Source organism: Aegilops tauschii, chromosome 5, assembly GCF_002575655.3.
Source record: "Aegilops tauschii subsp. strangulata cultivar AL8/78 chromosome 5, Aet v6.0, whole genome shotgun sequence".
Classification (NCBI taxonomy): Eukaryota; Viridiplantae; Streptophyta; class Magnoliopsida; order Poales; family Poaceae; genus Aegilops; species Aegilops tauschii.
Window position 1 is genome coordinate 134,448,664 of NC_053039.3, and position 14,904 is coordinate 134,463,567.

The following is a 14,904-nucleotide window of genomic DNA, read 5'->3' on the forward strand; positions in this document are numbered from 1 at the left end:
TACGGTGTCATCTATCCGGCAGGGCTTCGCCATCCAGAACTAGTTCTTGCCGGAACCCAGACAGCCTTTCGGCTCTACGAAACTATTTCGCGGGGAGGGAGAGAGAAGCCAGATCATTGCATGGCACTTGTATGTGAGAAAGGATGAGGTTTGGGCTGCCCACTCCTCCTCTATTTATAGGAAAGCCAAGGGGTAGGGATGGCTCACAAAAACCCAAAATGCCCATGTAAATGTCACACATGAAGGGCATAATGGGGAGGGAAGTGGAGCTCCATGGAGCCCCACACATGTGGCCGGCCAACCCCCTTGGGGGACCCCCATGAGGAGCATGCTTGGCCCCCAAGCCCTTCTAGAAGCCTTTTGGAAATATCCCAAAAGGTGACTCACCATAAAATATCCCAAAAAGCACTTTCACTATTCACGATGACATTTTTCAGCGTCTATTCGAACTGAAAATATTTGTGTGGGCTTAGAACATTTCTAGTACCCACCAAAATTATTTTCAACGCGTTCCGAAACAATTCCGATTTAGCGATTTTCATCTGCGAAAAGCATCTGAAGTGGTTCCGGCAGCTCCGGAGCATATCCGGTTATTATCCCGGAAAATTCCAGAATGATTCTGGCACCCTCCAAGAATTATCAGGCATGTGCCGAAACCAATTTGACTTTATGGTATCCCCTGAAACAACTTTTCAGTTTCATCGAAACTCATCCGATGACCTCTTTCTGCGGAACCTTTTCCGTTGTCCGAAACTTTTTCGGTGATTTTCTCTCAGACTCCTTGTCTAGTATTCAGCAGATAGATGACCCTTAAGCGTGTGACCCTATAGGTTCGGTGAAGTATAGACATGACTGGAACCCTTTCCGATCAATGATCAACATCGGAGCCATGGACACCCATATTGACCCCTATACCCACACGAATAAATATTCGAGTGAACCTCCAATTGCCGTGTGCTATTCCTGTTGCTTCGCGATATGTTACAAATACCTGAGGTGAGACATGTTGGCATTCCCGTGGATCAACAACTTGTCCACTATGCTAGTTACCTCGTTACCGGTATTGTTCTCTTTTCTCGTTATCGTGTTCCGGCATCCCCGTGATCAAATCACAAAGTGTCTGGCCAGACGATGATGGATACCGTAACACCAAGAGGGCCCAGAGATATCTCTCCATCGTCGGAGGAGCAAATCCCAATCTTGAGCTATCAAGTTACTTGACACACTTTTCCATGAACCCGTAAGCCGCCGTAATAGCCACCCATTTACGGATGACGTTTAACAAACCCCAAAGTTCATGAAGCAAGCATGAAGAAACTCGATACTCTCATGGTCTAAGGAATCATGCAAACGTTAACCATCTCTGTGTTATGTACCATTAACTTGTGATGAGTGAATCTCATAGCATAACATCAATCCGGGTCGATTCAACACAAATGTTCTCTTAACATTGTGCCCTCAAAATTGCTGGCATAGACATGCCCATGATCAGGAAAACAGAACCATCATGCAACGCTTGAGATAGTCATAGAGGCCAGACTAGGAATACTTCTTACCGTTTATTATTCCACACGTGCATATGAGTCTTCCTCCGAGCCTCGTGGATATTGCAGACTCGAGAATCATTGCAGTTATAGCATGGAACATAAACATAATTATGAACTCGGAGATAAATAATATCATTTATTATTGCCTCTAGGGCATATCTCCTACAGACTCCCACTTGCACTAGAGTCAATAATCTAGCTTATGCTAATGCACTTCACACCTGTGGCACACCGGTGTAAATATGCTTCGCTTGTGGTATAGCCTGATGTCCAACGGATCTGACGACTTCAGTTCCGTGTGTATCTTTGCATGTCCTCGCGTTTTCACGTTTTCACAAAATTCTTATTTTGTGTGGACTTGGCTTTGTATGTATGTGAATCACAGGTTGAACCTGGATTCCTCAGACTGAGTTATGGAGCAACTACCTGCAGTAGTGTCCCATTGTCAAAAGCCATCTTGGAACTATACTAAGTTCATGAATGAACTATATGATTCAACATTTTCTTTGTCGCTTCTAAAGCGTCAACATACTTAGCCCTTGTTATAGAATTCGCCACAGTAACTAGTTTGAACAAATTCCAACTAACTATGCCACCACATTGTGTGTTACACAAAACCCTTAATTTAAATCGAAAATCGCATGGAGAAAAGATGAAGACTGTATCGATGTAACATTTTACAACGAACTCTTCATGATCTCTGCTTGCGAGAAAACCATGTCATCAGTACTTACTCTAGTACTCTGTGACATCTTTCACTGTTGTCCCATGATCAGTAATTTGATCACTTTGGTATCCATACTCGCAACACCTTGGGAGTATCGGACATATCTGGTCATTTTACATACCATGGAATACATGATTAATCCAAACACAAAAGTGTGTGGAATCTGCATCATGTATTTTACTCATCAGTGTTTTGGGACACCGAGTCTTGCAAAAACTCTTTCCATGTGACTTTGGCAAGAATCACTCCTTGGCGTTTTAAATGCTAAAAAGTTTTAGCATCTTGTCAATATGTATTCATTGCTTAGCCCCATTAGGTAAATCTATCACCATAGATCATCATGCCTAATATTGAGGCTATTTAGCCTAAGCACTTCATCGAAAAACTATTTTCAAATGAAGTCCTAATTTGTGTCAAGAAATTTATTTCCAATTACCAATGTGCCAAGCACATAAGGTTTTTATAAATATTATTACGCTCCCACTTACTTTCTTGAATTACAAGCATCTTCGTTACCCATTGATGAAGTCAAAACCTCTTTGACCATTTCATCAAAACACGAAGATTCCAACTCCATTTTGCTCTCTTCTGTCCATTGCTGGAACTCTGAAGTTTGCATACCTACTAGCATCCTCTGGATTGACAAATTACTTTGGACTGTATCATATGCAAGTCCTAGCTTTCATTTCCATCAGATGGAAATCCTTTTATCATCCATGTTTCATATCTCATGATTGAAATATGTATTAATTGCTAGTTCAACCCGAACAGACTTTAAGCATCCCTACGATGAAAACAACCTGATCGTAGTCAACTCTTGAACTTGTTATTTCAACAAGTCGAGCTTTATGGATAAAACATTTTATCCGTATCAGTTTTAAGTTCCATAAATATTCGTTAGACTCTAAGTCTTCCGAAAGGTGTATCAAGGTTTTAATCTTGAATCACTTATATGGAAACTAACTCGGGTTGTATTGGCATTTAGCCAATTCCGGAGTCAGGGCCCATCAACGCTTCCTTGTGTATCGTAGGTATAATGTTGTCTAACAACAATATCTCGTTTGCGCACCTGAGAGGTTTGCACGAGCCTTGCCTACGTGGTTGAGCTGCAAGTTCGACCGAAGTTCATACATTTTATTGTAGAGACTTCCGTATCAGTCGCAGTAGGAAACTCTGGAATTTCTTCCAAGGTCTCTTTCCTTTGATCTGATGAAGATACTGTTTATCTCGTCGAGTTGCACTATTCTCCCACTCACCTTTTAGAAAGAACCATTCTCTTTTAAAGCATACCATTCTTTGTGGCAAACCTATTTGCCTCGGTATAGTGAGGGAGGAATACCCAATGACTTGGGATAACCTACAAAGTAGCACTTGTCTGATTTGGAATAGGTCTGTAACCTTTTACACAAGCCCCATATTCCAAATGTTAAGAAAAGATACAACATGGTTGGGCGTACCATACCATGGCTTCATTTCAACAGACCTGATGAAGCTCTTTTCAGTGTAAAAGCCGTAGTCTCTAAAGCATCACTCTTTAAAAGGGATAATGGCAAATTTATTTATGCCATCTTTGATCTTACCATGTCATAAATGGTTCGATTACATCTTCACGGACTTTCCACTTGAAGTGGTGTTCCGGGAGGTGCAAGTTTATGAAACCCCTTTCACAACTCATCAGACATTCGCTATATTCCTTTGTGCAATCAAATTGCAGAAACATAATTTTCTTGTTACAATAACTTCTACTTCATTTTTGAGAACCTTTCGAATGATTTCAAAAGATCCAGACTTACGTCTCATCAAGTAAATATCCATATATCTACTTGAGTCATTTCTGAAGATAAATAAATCCACCACTAACAACACTTATCGGACTACACACATCAAATGTATGATCACTAATAAGTTTGTTGTTCGTTCCTTATGGCCTGTGAACGGTATTTTAGTCACTTCACTTTTCGGAGGAAAGTTGCAAGTGTCAGATGATTCAAAATCAAAAAGACTTCAAAATCCATCATAATGGAATTTTCCATGCGGGTTTCTCCAATGTGACGAAATGTAGTGCCACACTTGTGTGGTATTCTTTTAGTCTTGCGACATTTAGCGTCAGTGTTATGGATGTATCATATTACCCTCAATATTCATAACATACGTCCCATCGATGATGGAAGTATGGCCCTTATGTTATTCATAATACTTAACAATAATTGTTGTTTTTATGAACAACTCTTTTGCAACAAACATTGTGCAATGGCTAGAGTGTATGAAACTCTAAAATGAATTATGAAAGTAAACCCAGAGGTATTGTATTATTATCAATATTCATAACATACATCTCATTCATAATGAAAGTATGGCCCTTGTGTTATTCATAAAATCGAACATAAAAAGTTCTCTTATGAACAACCTTCTTGCAAGATACCTTATGCCATGGGATAGAGTTTGTAAAACTCTAAATGAATTATGAAAATAAATACAGACGGCAATACACCGATGGAAGGTATAGTAACATTTACTATGTTCCCTGTGTATACCTTAACCTCATTTCTAGCTAGTCTTTCAGGCCATAGTAGTTCTTACATCGAGTTGCAACAGAATGCAATCGAGCGGGCATTTTTGTGATGAACTCACAATACCCAAGAATTAGTGATTAACATGTTTAACCATAATTCGCAAGAACTATATCTTTGACCAGCCTTCTATACATCAAAAACTTGTATGGCATTCATACATGAGCTGGATATTCCAGTCTTCTTTCCTTTTGCCTTTATACTTCTAGCAGTTTAACTTTTAGTATCTCTCCTACTTTCAGAAGAAGCACCCAACTTAAGAGTGGCATTAGTCCCGGACTTCCTAGGCGTGTAAGTCATACTAACACCCTTTGGACACTTCCTTTCTCTTTAAGTTGTTGTTTTATTCACCTTTCATTATATGACAGGCGTTCTTCTGGATCCCTTTCCCAACAGTCAAATGCATAGTAAACACTTTTACTAATACTTGCAAACAAACATTGCTTTGTTTGTATCTGAAAATAGTTTTCAGTTCCATGAATATCATATAACTATCCCAACTTTCGAAGTTTGGGTTTCATGGAAGCAAACATATTCCACTTGACCGTAACAGAATTCTAGCTTTTGGATCGAAGGACGAGAGTCACATGATCCATAGCATTAGCGGGAGGATACGGAAAGCATGCGATAGGACAAAGTCCTTCTCGGCACTTTTGAGGACAATCCTCATATTACGTTACCAATCGTAAAGTTTTAACCAGATATTTAACAGTTATTCAATTTTAATAGGTAAGGTGGAAATGCGAGCCATTATTCTACAACTATTATGCAAGAAACACTTAGACAGTGTTCATAATTAATTGCACTAAGAATTAAAAATGTTAATTCAACAGTGCGCTCCCACTCAAATCAATATCTCTCATAATTGATTTTGAGTGATTCAAGATCCATATTTCTATTCGATGCCATTGACGGGTTCATCACTGATGACACGAATTTCAATCGGTAGGCCAACTTGCCGATCACATCTCTATGTGATTCTTGTTCATCTTTCGATGGGCGTGTTCCGAGCTCAGGACTCTCCTGCCTGAATGTCAAAGACAACCAAGTGATCTTGCTGCGAGGTCTGACCTCACCCGCCTCATTCCTCTCGATTCGTTCGTGCTCATGTGTACATGGCGCACCCCAAAAAGATACGAATTTCAGACGGTGCTACACTTGGGTGAACACTAACTACTTTGATATTTTAAGTGAGAGATCACCCTAATAAAAAGTGACTACCGCGCAATCAAGAAGGGTGCATCATAAGGGATAAACATCTCAGGCAATTCATAATAGCATGATATGGTATAGCCCTTCCTGATGGAGAAGTATTTCATTTCTTCGTCTCCGGCATTCGCGTCGGTGTTCACCTTCGCGAAGATTGCCACCACCTTGTCGATGCACCAGATAATATTGCTATCTCTATAGCTAACAAAATAATGCAATACAACAAGGTTGACACGCAGGTCATTAAAGTGCAATCATATGGCTCCAGCCATCATGCCGAATCATGACACGCAAGTCATGTTAATCAAATTACATCATATAGTCATCTCATACATAATCGAATTAGTATGAGCACTGCTATACCACATCACATGCACATCCTGCAAAACCAAGTTAGACGCCTCTAATCGGTTTATGGAAAATTTTATTTTATGTGGCTTCTAAGGTTTTGACTTAAACCGCAGCTACCAACGTTTTATCATCAAGTATGATTATTCAAGTTGCTAGATTAACATCTCGGGGTGTATGAAACACGAGATAATTAAATCTCGAGCCCCATACTAAACTTCGTCATACGCACGACCCCCGTGCAGATAATATCTGCAATGCCCTTTCATCTGCGAATTTCATCTTTCTTTTGACTACGGCAGAACCCAAAGAACTGATAGCACTTCCATGATCAATCAGGATCACGGATTGCCAGAACTTTGTCAAATTCCACCATGCTGTCTCGAGATTGAGCAAACGCAAATTCTAGGGAAGCAATAAGAACCTCGGGTAACAGATTTCATCTGTCACCCGCATAAATAGTTTTCAGCAATAGATCTCATCTACTACCTAATTATATTATGCAATACCCATACATCTCCATGTATTCTAGATCGAAACCTGCATCTACGCATAGCATGGCTCATGATGCCACTGTAGGGTAACGCAGCAGAAAACAAAAAATTTCCGACCTATGCACCAGCCCAGGACCACTATGGAGACTGCATACATGGTTTGATATTTTTCGTTACCGACTCGTAGCGCAGCAGGAAGTAGAGTCGATGACGATCGGTGGTGCAGATCCCCGCAACTAGGATTTACAACCTCCCAACCGCGAGGATGTATACCCTCATCTGCTCCTCAGACAGCCCTCAGGGAGGCGGTCGAACAGCCCCCCCGGACGGTGTCGCGGACAGCCCTTCGGGAGGACCTTCGAAACTCGAACGGTCACTCGGACAGGCCTTCGGGAGGACCTTCGAAACTCGGACGGTCACATGGACAGCCCTTCGGGAGGCACTCACGAACTAAGACCGAAACTACGATCTCTCTACAGAGTTGCACACATACGGTGTCATCTATTCGGCAGGGCTTCGCCGTCCAGAACTAGTTCCTGCCGGAACCCAGACAGCCTTTCGGCTCTACGAAACTATTTCGCGGGGAGGGAAAGAGAAGCCAGATCATTGCATGGCACTTGTATGTGAGAAGGGATGAGGTTTGGGCTGCCCACTCCTCCTCTATTTATAGGAAAGCCAAGGGGTACGGATGGCTCACAAAAACCCAAAATGCCCATGTAAATGTCACACATGAAGGGCATAATGGGGAGGGAAGTGGAGCTCCATGGAGCCCCACACATGTGGCCGGCCAACCCCCTTGAGGGACCCCCATGAGGAGCATGCTTGGCCCCCAAGCCCTTCTAGAAGCCTTTTGGAAATATCCCAAAAGGTGACTCACCATAAAATATCCCAAAAAGCACTTTCACTATTCACGACGACATTTTTCAGCGTCTGTTCGAACTGAAAATATTTGTGTGGGCTTAGAACATTTCTAGTACCCACCAAAATTATTTTCAACGCGTTACGAAACAATTCCGATTTAGTGATTTTCATCTGCGAAAAGCATCTGAAGTGGTTCCGGCAGCTCCGGAGCATAACCGGTTATTATCCCGGAAAATTCCAGAAAGCTTCCAGAATGATTCTGGCACCCTCCAAGAACTATCAGGCATGTGCCAAAACCAATTTGACTTTATGGTATCCCCTGAAACAACTTTTCAGTTTCATCGAAACTCATCCGATGACCTCTTTCTGCGGAACCTTTTCCGCTGTCCGAAACTTTTCCGGTGTCCGAAACTTTTTCGGTGATTTTCTCTCAGACTCCTTGTCTAGTATTCAGCAGATAGATGACCCTTAAGCATGTGACCCTATAGGTTCGGTGAAGTATAGACATGACTGCAACCCTTTCCGATTAATGATCAACATCGGAGCTGTGGACACCCATATTGACCCCTATACCCACACGAATAAATATTCGAGTGAACCTCCAATTGCCGTGTTCTATTCCTGTTGCGTCGCGATATGTTACAAATACCCGAGGTGAGACATGTTGGCATTCCCGTGGATCAACAACTTGTCCACTATGCTAATTACCTCGTTACCGGTATTGTTCTCTTTTCTCGTTATCGTGTTCCGGCATCCCCGTGATCAAATCACAAAGTGTCTGGCCAGACGATGATGGATACCGTAACACCGAGAGGGCCCAGAGATATCTCTCCATCGTCGGAGGAGCAAATCCCAATCTTGAGCTATCAAGTTCCTTGACACACTTTTCCATGAACCCGTAAGCCGCCGTAATAGCCACCCATTTACGGATGACGTTTAACAAACCCCAAAGTTCTTGAAGCAAGCATGAAGAAACTCGACACTCTCATGGTCTAAGGAATCATGCAAACGTTAACCATATCTGTGTTATGTACCATTAACTTGTGATGAATGAATCTCATAGCATAACATCAATCCGGGTCGATTCAACACAAATGTTCTCTTAACATTATGCCCTCAAAATTGCTGGCATAGACATGCCCATGATCAGGAAAACAGAACCATCATGCAACGCTTGAGCTAGTCTTAGAGGCCAGACTAGGAATACTTCTTACCGTTTATTATTCCACACGTGCATATGAGTCTTCCTCCGAGCCTCGTGGATATTGCAGACAAGAGAATCATTGCAGTTATAGCATGGAACATAAACATAATTATGAACTCGGAGATAAATAATATCATTTATTATTGCCTCCAGGGCATATGTCCTACAAGAAAGGGCTAGCGAGATACCATGTTGTTATATCATATTATGATTGTTCTGAGAAAGTGTTGTCATCCGAGATTTATTGTTATTGCTCGCTAGTTGATTATGCCATTGATATGAGTAAATGTGAGACCTAAATGTTATTGTGAATATGATTAGTTCATAATCTTTGCTGAAAACTTGAATCCTGGCTTTACATATTTACAACAACAAGAGCAAACAGAGTTTGTAAAAGTTTTTCTTTATCACTTTCAGTTTATCAACTGAATTGCTTGAGGACAAGCAAAGGTTTGAGCTTGGGGGAGTTGATACGTCTCCAACGTATCTACTTTTCCAAACACTTTTGCCCTTGTTTTGGAATCTAACTTGTATGATTTGAATGGATCTAACCCGGACTAATGATGTTTTCACCAGAATTGCCATGATGTTATTTTTGTGCAGAAATAAAATTTCTCGGAATGACCTAAAAATCAACGGAGATTATTTTTGGAATTAATAAAAAATACTGGCGAAAGAATCAAGGCCAGGGGGCCCACACCCTGTCCACGAGGGTGGGGGCGCGCCTACCCCCCTAGGCGCGCCCCTGCCTCATGGGCCCCCTGGAGCTCCACCGACCTCAACTCCAACTCTATATATTCACGTTCGGGGAGAAAAAAATCAGGGAGAAGGATTCATCGCGTTTTACGATATGGAGCTGCCGCCAAGCCCCAATCTCTCTCGGGAGGGCTGATCTGGAGTCCGTTCGGGGCTCCGGAGAGGGGAATCCATTGCCATCATCATCATCAACCTTCCTCCATCACCAATTTCATGATGCTCACCGCCGTGCATGAGTTATTCCATCGTAGGCTTGCTGGACGGTGATGGGTTGGATGAGATTTACCATGTAATCGAGTTAGTTTTGTGAGGGTTTGCCCTAGTATCCACTATGTTCTGAGATTGATGTTGCTATGACTTTGCTATGCTTAATGCTTGTCACTAGGGCCCGAGTGCCATGATTTCAGATCTGAACCTATTATGTTTTCATGAATATATGTGAGTTCTTGATCCTATCTTGCAAGTCTATAGTCACCTATTATGTGTTATGATCCGTTAACCCCGAAGTGACAATAATCGGGACCACTACCGGTGATGACTGTAGTTTGAGGAGTTCATGTATTCGCTAAGTGTTAATGCTTTGGTCCGGTACTCTATTAAAATGAGGCCTTAATATCCCTTAGTTTCCAATAGGACCCCGCTGCCACGGGAGGGTAGGACAAAAGATGTCATGCAAGTTCTTTTCCATAAGCACGTATGACTATATTCGGAATACATGCCTACATTACATTGATGAATTGGAGCTAGTTCTGTATCACCCTATGTTATAATTATTGCATGAGGAATCGCATCCGGCATAATTCTCCATCACCGATCCAATGCATACGAGCTTTTCACATATTTTTCTTCGCTTATTTACTTTTTCGTTGCTACTGTTACAATCACTACAGAACCAAAACTGCTGCTGTTACTTTTGCCACTGCTACCACTATTATCATACTACTTTGCTACTAAATACTTTGCTGCAGATACTAAGTTATCCAGGTGTGGTTGAATTGACAACTCAACTGCTAATACTTGAGAATATTCTTTGGCTCCCCTTGAGTCGAATCAATAAATTTGGGTTGAATACTCTACCCTCGAAAACTGTTGCGACCCCCTATACTTGTGGGTTATCATGCGCCTTCTCTCAAAATGGACACGAAAAATGCCACAGCATGTCGGGTGCCATTCCATGATAGCACACCAAGTTTCATGAATTTCAGAAAAGTTTTGGATTTACTAGAATTTAAAAACCAGGCATCTAATGTTTTGCCGGCAATCAACAGTGCCCTGGTGTTTGAAATCCATTCCCATTTCTTCCATGGGACCTAAGCATGCACCCAAGGACACACATTTGATTTTTCAACCAATTTATATGCACTGGAGCATGTGCATGTAGTTCAAATTTGAATTATGCACATAAATGCATTGAAAACTCTGTTAATGCATAAAAATATCCAAACGAACCCCGAAAAATCCCAAAAAATTGACACAACACTCCTGTTGTTCTATCTTGACACGAGAAATTTTTTGAAATCAATAAGAGGCAATGGATATCATTTTGTACCCAAAGTGGGATGTTCCCTACCGAAACCATCATGCTTGTTGTGAGAAGCTCTAGTTTGTGAGAAGCGTATACCGGAACCTGCCCCGAATGGGACATTTTTTTACCACTGCATGTTGATGCTGCTCCATGATAGCATGCCAAGTTTCATGAATTTCAGACGAGTTTTGGATTTACTAGAATTTAAAAACCAGGCATCTCAATGTTTTGCCGGCAATCAACAGTGCCCTGGTGTTTGAATTTCATTCTCATCTCTTGCATGGGTCCTAGAAATTCACCCAAGGACACAGATTTGATTTTTCAACCAAGTTTGGTGCATTGGAGCATGTGCTTGTAGTTCAAATTTAAAATATGCACATAAAATGCCTACAAAACCAAGTTAATGGATAAAAAAGGCCAAGCGAACCCTGAAAAAAAAATCCAAGATTAAACACAACACTCATGTTATTCTATGTTGACACTAGAAATTTTTTGAAAGCAATAAGAGGCAACGGATATCGTCCCGTCCCCAAAGGTGGTACGTTCCCTATCAAAACCATCATGTATGTTGTCAAAAGCTCTGGTTTGTGAGAAGCTTATATCCAAACCTGTCCCAAATGGGACGAAATTTTCACCACGGCATGTTGATGCCGCTCCATGATAGCATGCCAAGTTTCATAAATTTCAGACGAGTTTTGGATTTACCAGAATTTAAAAACCAGGCATCTCAACGTTTTGCCGGCAATCAACAGTGCCCTGGTGTTTGAAATTCATTCCCGTCTCTTGCATGGGACCTAAGCATGCACCCAAGGCACACATGTGATTTTTCAACCAATTTATATGCACTCGAGCATGTGCATGTAGTTAAAATTTGAATTATGCACATAAAATGCCTAGAAAACTCAGTTAATGCATAAAAATGTCCAAACGAACCCCAAAAATCCAAAAAATTGACACAACACTCCTTTTGTTCTATGTTGACACGAGAAATTTTTTGAAAGCAATAAGAGGCAATGGATATCGTTTCGTCCCCAAAGGTCGGACGTTCCCTACCGAAACCATCAGGCTTGTTGTGAGAAGCTCTGGTTTGTGAGAAGCAAATACCCAAACCTGCCCCAAATGGGACAATTTTTTCACCACGGAATGTTGATGCCGCTCCATGATAGCATGCCAACTTTCATGAATTTCAGACGTGTTTTGGATTTACCAGAATTTAAAAACCAGGCATCTCAACGTTTTGCCGGCAATCAACGGTGCCCTGGTGTTTGAAATTCATTCTCATCTCTTGCATGGGACCTAAGCATGCACCCAAGGACACATATTTGATTTTTCAACCAATTTATATGCACTAGAGCATGTGCATGTAGTTCAAATTTGAATTATGCACAATTCATTCAAAACTCAGTTAATGCATAAAAATGTCCAAACGAACCCCGAAAAATCCCAAAAATTGACACAACACTCCTGTTGTTCTATGTTGACACGAGAAAAAATTTGAAAGCAATAAGAGGCAATGGATATCGTTTCGTCCCCAAAGGTGGGACGTTCCCTATCGAAACCATCATGCTTGTTGTGAGAAGCTCTGGTTTGTGAGAAGCATATACCCGAACCTGCCCCAAATGGGACAATTTTTTTACCACGGCATGTTGATGCCGCTCCATGATAGCGTGCCAAGTTTCATGAATTTCAGATGAGTTTTGGATTTACTAGAATTTAAAAACCAGGCATCTCAACGTTTTGCCGGGAAGCAACAGTGCCCTGGTGTTTGAATTTCATTCCAATCTCTTGCATGGGACCTAGAAATTCACCCAAGGACACACATGTGATTTTTCAACCAACTTTAGTGCATTGGAGCATGTGCTTGTAGTTCAAATTTGAATTATGCACTTAAAGTGCCTACAAAACCCAGTTAATCTATAAAAAAAGGCCAAACGAACCCCTAAAATTCCAAGATTAAACACAACACTCCTGTTGTTCTATGTTGACACTAGAAATTTTTTGAAAGCAATAAGAGGCAACGGATATCGTCCCGTCCCCAAAGGTGGTACGTTCCCTATCAAAACCATCATGTTTGTTGTGAGAAGCTCTTGTTTGTGAGAAGCTTGTACCCAAACCTGCCCCAAATGGGACAAAAATTTCACCACGGCATGTTGATGCCCCTCCATGATAGCATGCCAAGTTTCATGAATTTCAGTCGAGTTTTGGATTTACTAGAATTTAAAAACCAGGTATCTCAATGTTTTGCCGGCGATCAACAGTGCCCTGGTGTTTGAAATTCATTCCCATCTCTTGCATGGGACCTAGAAATTCACCCAAGGACACACATGTGATTTTTCAACCAACTTTGGTGCATTGGAGCATGTGCTTGTAGTTCAAATTTTAATTATGCACATAAAATGCCTAGAAAACCCAGTTAATGTATAAAAAAGGCCAAATGAACCCCGAAAAATTCATTCCCATTTCTTGCATGGGACCTAAGCATGCACTGAAGGACACAAATTTGATTTTTCAACCAATTTGTATGCACCGGAGCATGTGCATGTAGTTTAATTTTGAATTGTGCACGTGAAATGGCTAGAAAACCAGTTTATTGTATAAAATGTCCAAATGAACCCTGAATAATTACAATTCTTTTATGAAACACATATAGTTACATGATCACTGCAGATAAAAGGTCTAGCAATTCAAACAGCGTCCATTGCCGCTGTGACCCCATTTTGTAATTCAAATCAAGTACATCCCACACAGTTTATTATCACCAACCTGGATGTAGTACAAAATATCTTGGAGCATCGTCAGTGTATAGTACGCCTATGGCTTACGCGAGAAGGTGCGTCAGCTACAGTCCACAGCTGGCGTGTCAAGCACACTAGCTCACTCCGCAAAAACTCCCACCTCTCCATCCCTCGCAATCTCGAAAATATCTACCGCCTGGAAGGTTTTAATGTTTGATAGCACACGATTAGTATGTGCGGACCGTGTGCGATGTCTATTACTCCTGCTCTTCTTTAGTCCTTTGATTAAAATTTTCAGTAGCCCCGGTATTTTAGTCCCGCCTCCACATCCCTCGCAATCTCAAAAATATCTGCTCGCCCTTGATCCAAATTTTCAGTAGCCCCGCCTTGTTACTCTCGCCTAGTAAAATTTTCAGTTGCCGCAGTATTTCCTCAAACACAACCTTGCCCCCTCCACACACACCCCAAAACCTCCGCTCACACAGACACACAGAACCCTCGAAACCATTGGTAGGTCGCCGCCATCGTCGGCGCCTCCATCCTCAACCTCTGCCCATGTGCCGGGGAGCTCGAGGAGCCAATGGCCAAAAAGAGGTTTATCGTAGCCTTTTCGCCCGACACCGGCGAGGTGGCCACCGAGGTGTCCCCGTCGTCCCCTGCGGGCCTGATTAGCCGTCGCCGGTCCCCTGATCCGCCTGGCGCCGCACCCCTATGCCGGTTCGAGGACTTCCCCATCCTCCCTCGGACCCGGCAACCGACGAAGTCCTACCTCGGGGTCCGGCAGTGGCGGTGGGGGACGTGGGTCGCCGAGATTACAGATCGAGAGACCCACACCCGTCGGTGGCTCGGTAGCTTCCGCACGGCCGAGCTCGCGGCCATGGAGTACGACCGCTGGCAGCTCCGCTACCACGGCGCGGCGGCTAGGCTC